The sequence below is a fragment of the Podarcis bocagei genome (assembly GCF_964188305.1).
Source record: "Podarcis bocagei genome assembly, chromosome: 12".
In the NCBI taxonomy this organism is placed as follows: Eukaryota; Metazoa; Chordata; class Lepidosauria; order Squamata; family Lacertidae; genus Podarcis; species Podarcis bocagei.
Window position 1 is genome coordinate 27088621 of NC_138137.1, and position 5809 is coordinate 27094429.

The 5809-nt window shown below is 39.0% G+C and overlaps 1 long non-coding RNA gene across 1 annotated transcript; it reads left to right on the forward strand.

The window, feature by feature from the left end:
- The first annotated feature begins 859 nt into the window (after positions 1-859).
- LOC308569831 lies at positions 860-2486 on the forward strand. The gene is made up of 3 exons (XR_014000893.1): positions 860-1293; positions 2134-2247; positions 2370-2486. It is a non-coding gene; the product is annotated as an uncharacterized lncRNA (long non-coding RNA).
- The last annotated feature ends 3323 nt before the right edge of the window (positions 2487-5809 follow it).

Here is a 5809-nt window from a genome sequence, read left to right on the forward strand (position 1 = left end):
CTCGCCGCAGTTGTGGCGTACATAAATAGTCTTTGCTCTACCTTTGCAATTTCCTCTCCCCTCAAGCCCAGGAGAAAAGCTTCCGGCTTTTTGGGGAAGGTAGATTTAGGCATCTTTTTCAGTTCATTGTAGATTAGTTCCCAAAATGATCTTACCTTGTCACATGTCCACAACATATGATATAAATCTCCATCCTTCTCTTTACGTTTCCAACATGATCTAATACTCATTTCATGAGGATTTAAAATAAGCAATTAAGTCACATATTCCTGCGAAATGGGGAAAATTGAATTTAAGTTTGGAAAAAATGAGAAACTGAGAGAACCAGAAATTGTTTGGTCCTTCCATCCCTACAGGGGACATAGGCCTCCTCTGGTAGTGATGTTTGCCTAGCAACAGGATGCAGTTACCCTGCTGATTGGGGCCTCTCCTCACTTAGGTGGTTAGCCCTGGTTCTCAGTAGTTATAGGAGCAGTAGCCAAAAGAGGCAATTGGGGATAGTAATAATAAAAGTCCTCTTCCGAGACTTCTTGGTATTTCTGACCACATCAACGCAATGCATTTAAAACACACTTATATTGCTTAAACAATCATGGCTACCCCCAAAGAATCCTTGGAAATGTTGTGTGTTCAGGGTGCTGGGAGACATGACCTTGTGGTTCATAACAGGCAATAGCCAATTACCTTCCTTTCTTTAGGCAAACAATATTTGGCAGTAAAATGCTGCATCCATTCAGCTACCCACCCACAAAGCCACAAACAAGTTAGTTTCAGCCTCCCAAGCAGGATCATGACAAAAGTTTGTCAAGTGCTTGACCTGGATCACAATGCTAGAACTGAGCACTCTGTTATCAACAAACTCTATCTTCAGTTACTATAATGAGCTAAACTTGTGTAAGCCTTGCAGATGCATCTACATGATTTATTCATTCAAAGCATGACTTGGCTAATTAAAGTACACCTTTTGCTTATTACATTTTATGGACTCCATTACTATAATGCAGGCAGCCCCAAGCAGCTTGACACAGAAAATTGTCTCCTGGGTGGGGGAAAATATGAGACACACGTGTCCTTTATTTCATCCTTGCAGAATGTTGAATGGCGGCAGATGACATTTTGCAAAACAGAACAAATTGTGAGACAGCTACTATAAAATTGAAATTTACAGTCTTAAATAAATCTAAGAAAACATTCTGGATTGAAAGTGTGTGTACATGTGCAAACAGTTATATTAGTCATCTTTTCCACCCAGGTTAGCCCATCTTATCAACTGCTACATCATTTTACAATCATGTAATCCTGTTAATTTCAATGGTATTCTTAGAAATTAACTGAAAATCACTTTTTTATAGTTCTATGATGCAATATTAAGAAAAGGAAATTAGAAAACAATGGAATAGTATGTACAAAAAGTACAACAAACATACTTCATCACCTTAGTCTTTCTATTCTTCTTAAGAATTTCTGCTATCTGTATCTCATTCCCGTTTATTATAATTGTATATATCTAATATCTAGTTTTTCATGGACCCTGGCATTTTTATAGTATGTCATTTCCAGATGACAAGCTCAGTAAAAAAATATGGCTTCGGTTGCACTCAAGAATTTCATTTTGCAAATGTTATCAGGGAGATAGTAAGATTATCTGTGGATTCAATCAGTTGTGGGAAATTTGTAATACCTTGTCAACTCTTGGGTTAATATGTTTTATACATGATCCTCCTCAGAGTCCTTGAGGAGAATCTGTGTTTGTTTCAATCATTAATCTGTCTTCTTTGATACAAAATGGGCTACAGATGACCCTGTTATATTCATTAGGCAGATATGGTCCATAATATCAAAGTTAATCAAAAGAGTAGGTCCAATTTTAAAAATAAACAAATATTAGCATCCTATCACTAAAAAAATTACTCAGCCACAATCACAGAAATGGTGGGACAGTCACTCACTAAAGATCAAAGGTGCCATGCTGGGATGCTTCGATGATTCCCTGATCTCTTGAATTGGAAAGAATTTATGTGTTTCCTGGTTGTGAGCAGTAAGAGGAGGTTCTAATAAGTAGGCCAGTGGCTACTAAAAGTACAGGATCTTTGTTTTCATTTGTATCAAAATTATGGTGTACTTTTGTTGCAGGAAACTGAAGTCCTTTGCAGCTGTTTGGCACCATTTCTTTGTATCCTCAGATAGTAAAAAGGTTTCCATTTTTGCAACACCAGTTTCACAGTTCTATATATTCGCACACAAAAAGTGAGTTGGAAGGGGGGGGGGGAATTATTGTTGCTATTTTATTTGAGTTTGGCTGATCGTACGGTGATAAATCTGCTATTACATATATTAGCTTTTTTCTTTTCTTTCTGTTGATGTTACAGTTCTGTTGGTGTATACTGTACGCCCTCCCATCAGATGTCAAAGAAATAAACAACTATCTAACGTTTAGAAGGCATCTGAAGGCAGCCCTGTTTCGGGAAGTTTTTAATGACTGATGTTTTAAGGTATTTTTTATCTTTTGTTGGAAGCCGCCCAGAGTGGCTGGAGAAACCCAGCCAGACGGACAGGGTATAAAAAATGAATTGTTGTTGTTGTTGTTATTCTAATGCATCCCTCAGACTCCCCTACACATGCAGACTTCTACTCTCACCAAACTTCAAGGGACACCAGTATTTGCTCCACTGAAGTGAATGGAGAAAGTGCACAGGGATAAGCTGGTGTTTAGTATACTGCACTTCTGACGGTGCTGTGGATTATGGCAAAGGTCTTGATGAGCTGGCAGACTCAGAAGAAATATACTGGTTTTAAGCAGTATCAAGAAACAGAAAAGACAGAGAGGCACCAATCCCAGGGAGGAAAAACCTCAAAGATACATAAGAAGCCATGCAATTTTTAAGACCCCATGCATTTTGAGCAGAAGACTCTTTTCAGGGGCAACTGAAACTATTATCTGAAATAAACTTCTGAAACACTAGCCCATTTTCAGAGGTTCTGTTCATGCTAGCAGAAAAGTTCAGGAAATGGCATTAGGTTTCAACCCCCAACTAAAGCCAAAATTGCATATAGTCAGAACACATTGGGTTCAGTGGTGGGTGGGATTGCCAAAGTTTTCCCCTCAGATGCCCATCCGCCTTTCCTCCCCTTTCTGTCTTCGTTTTAATTTATTTTTGCCAAGTGCATAAAGCTGAACGAGCATAATTTAAATGCATGTAATTTCATGTTACCTGTATTGTAGAGAGCTCTCTCGGTGTGGTGGTCCTCAACCCTGCATTTCCTTGGTTTACAGTCACATGGAAAGGAGTGAGCTCTCAAGAGACATATTTATAATGAACATGTCTAGGTCAGAGGCAAAACTTGAAACAATGGAAGGAGGGCTACTTTCTCTCCTTCAATGACTTGCAATATAGCCCAGAGGGAACGTCATGCTTATGTGTTGAAGACTTTCCTGTCATCGCCAAACTGACTTACCATTGAGCTATTTTGGAAACTACAGTAGTACCTCGGGTTACATATGCTTCAGGTTACAGACTCCGCTAACCCAGAAATAGTACCTCGGGTTAAGAACTTTGCTTCAGGATGAGAACAGAAATCGCACGGCAGCAGCGGGAGGCCCCATTAGCTAAAGTGGTGCTTCATGTTAAGAACAGTTTCAGGTTAAGTACGGAACTCTGGAATGAATTAAGTACTTAACCTGAGGTACCACTGTAGTGTTATGGCTGTTTAAAGTAGTTTCTCTCTCTTCTTGTGGATGCGTCTTTGAAACACATCAGACTGCAATAAACCACCATTTCTTGCGCACCTCTGAGTTTCCCCCTCTCTTTTCTTCCGTATGTAATATCTGTCAGAAGCTCAGTCTACACTTGAGTAGGACCCTGGCAGAGACACATGCCCGACTGGCATGTTCCCTCCCTCCTGGTCGATTGTTTGGGAGCTTCAAAAGCTTTCTTCTGCCCGAACATCACAGCAACCGATGCCAACCGACACCGGCACACTTAGGAATCTGCAGAGTTTGCGCAACTTGCGTAACAGACCTCAGCAACTCAGCATTTTGGCTAATCTATTTTATTTACATATAAACACACACGGAGCACTGCAATATGCCTCCCTCTCTCTCTAGTATCAGACAGCAAAGAGAAAAAGAACAAAGGACAATAGCCCAGCTTTACGGAACACAGTAACACAAACATCCTGTTTCCGTCACTTCCAACTCTGTGGAGTCAAAACATATACCGTCATGTGAAAGACAACAATCCCGTGACTGCAATCATGCAGCAGGAATTCTAACAATGTCATGATCACAGCCTAAAGACGAGTGTCCTGAGATCTTTTACAGGTATGCAAGTCTGACTGATTTCTGCTGGGCTCACACGCAAGAATAACCTCCACAGGACTGCACTCAAGATAGCAAAATTAGCATTGAGAGTTGTCATGTTCTCAAGAAAGGACACTAAGGACACATTTGGTTATGACTATATTTCCATGAATAAATATTATAAATTTTGTGGTTTATGAGTTCTTATGTCAACCACCTAACCTATTGTAAGTCTTTTCCTTGCTCTTTCCTTATTAACCTTCTTCCTGTCTCCCACAGGGCTATGTCAGGTCTGCTGCTCTCACCTGAAATGCATTTATTTATGGAGTGGTTAGGATTTAGGTAGAAAAACATTGTCAGTGATGGAATAATCACAATGGAAATGCCAGTGGATACTTGTTACATGCCGTGTCACCTCCATGTTGTCATTAATGATAACATGGAAAATGCCACCTTTTTCACTGGGAATGTGAAAATCTACCAACATATTATTGCCAATTACAAATTGCGTTTCTTTAATATAATGTGAAAAACAATCCATGTGTATCCTTTTCAAGCAGGCAAAGTTACAAGAATGGATACTTGCTTGAAAGAAGCCTGTATTACAGTAGCATCTTTAGTCTTAGTGATTTGACTTGTAATATATAAGTTGTATATTTGTAATTTCTTTGGGTCTGCAATTGATTGGTTATGTTTGTACATATTGTATTATATTTTAATACATTAACATATATAAATGTATAATGGAAAACACATAATATACTCAAGCCCTTGTTACCAAGGAGAGCACCTGAATGTTACCAATAAACAGTATTCTGTAAAACTATTTGGTGTTTTCATATTTTTAAAGGGGAAAAAGAACTGTGGAATATTTTGGAAAAATCTTTTGGAAGATAGCTCACAATGTGTCCAATGCTAGTGTTATTCAGAGTAGACTCACTGACCTATTAATGAGCATGTCTAACAGGTCCATTAAGTTCAATGGGTCTACTCTGTGTAGGACTAGCATTGGATACAATCTTTTGTTTTCCAGGTTATTGTTTCCTAAACTGCAAAACACTAACATGACTGTCCTTCTGGATACAGGATTAACCCTAAGTGCTAGAGATGTGGCAATGAGATTGGCACCTTGCTACATATGCAGTGGGCTTGTGAGATGGCTGAAAGCTACTGGTCACTAGTTTTGAAGCAGTTGGCTCCATCTTAAATGGACCTGTTTTCCAAATCTAAGACTGACTTTACTTTTTAAAGACAATCTAGATTATTTGCAAGCTTTGCCATATTAGTCACCATATGCCTGATGGCATCCAGGACTCTGGGAATTAGCTGTATGGAATTAGCTGCACATGGAAAAAAATCATGTTGGCGTTGAGCAAAAGTATATTGACAATTTCTCTGAGAACTAGCATCCATTCATAGCCTAAGCCAACCCAAACTTGTTTTGGTCAAATGTTCTGTCTTCATATGATTGTTCTGGTATGATCATATCAAACTATTTTTTTATATGTC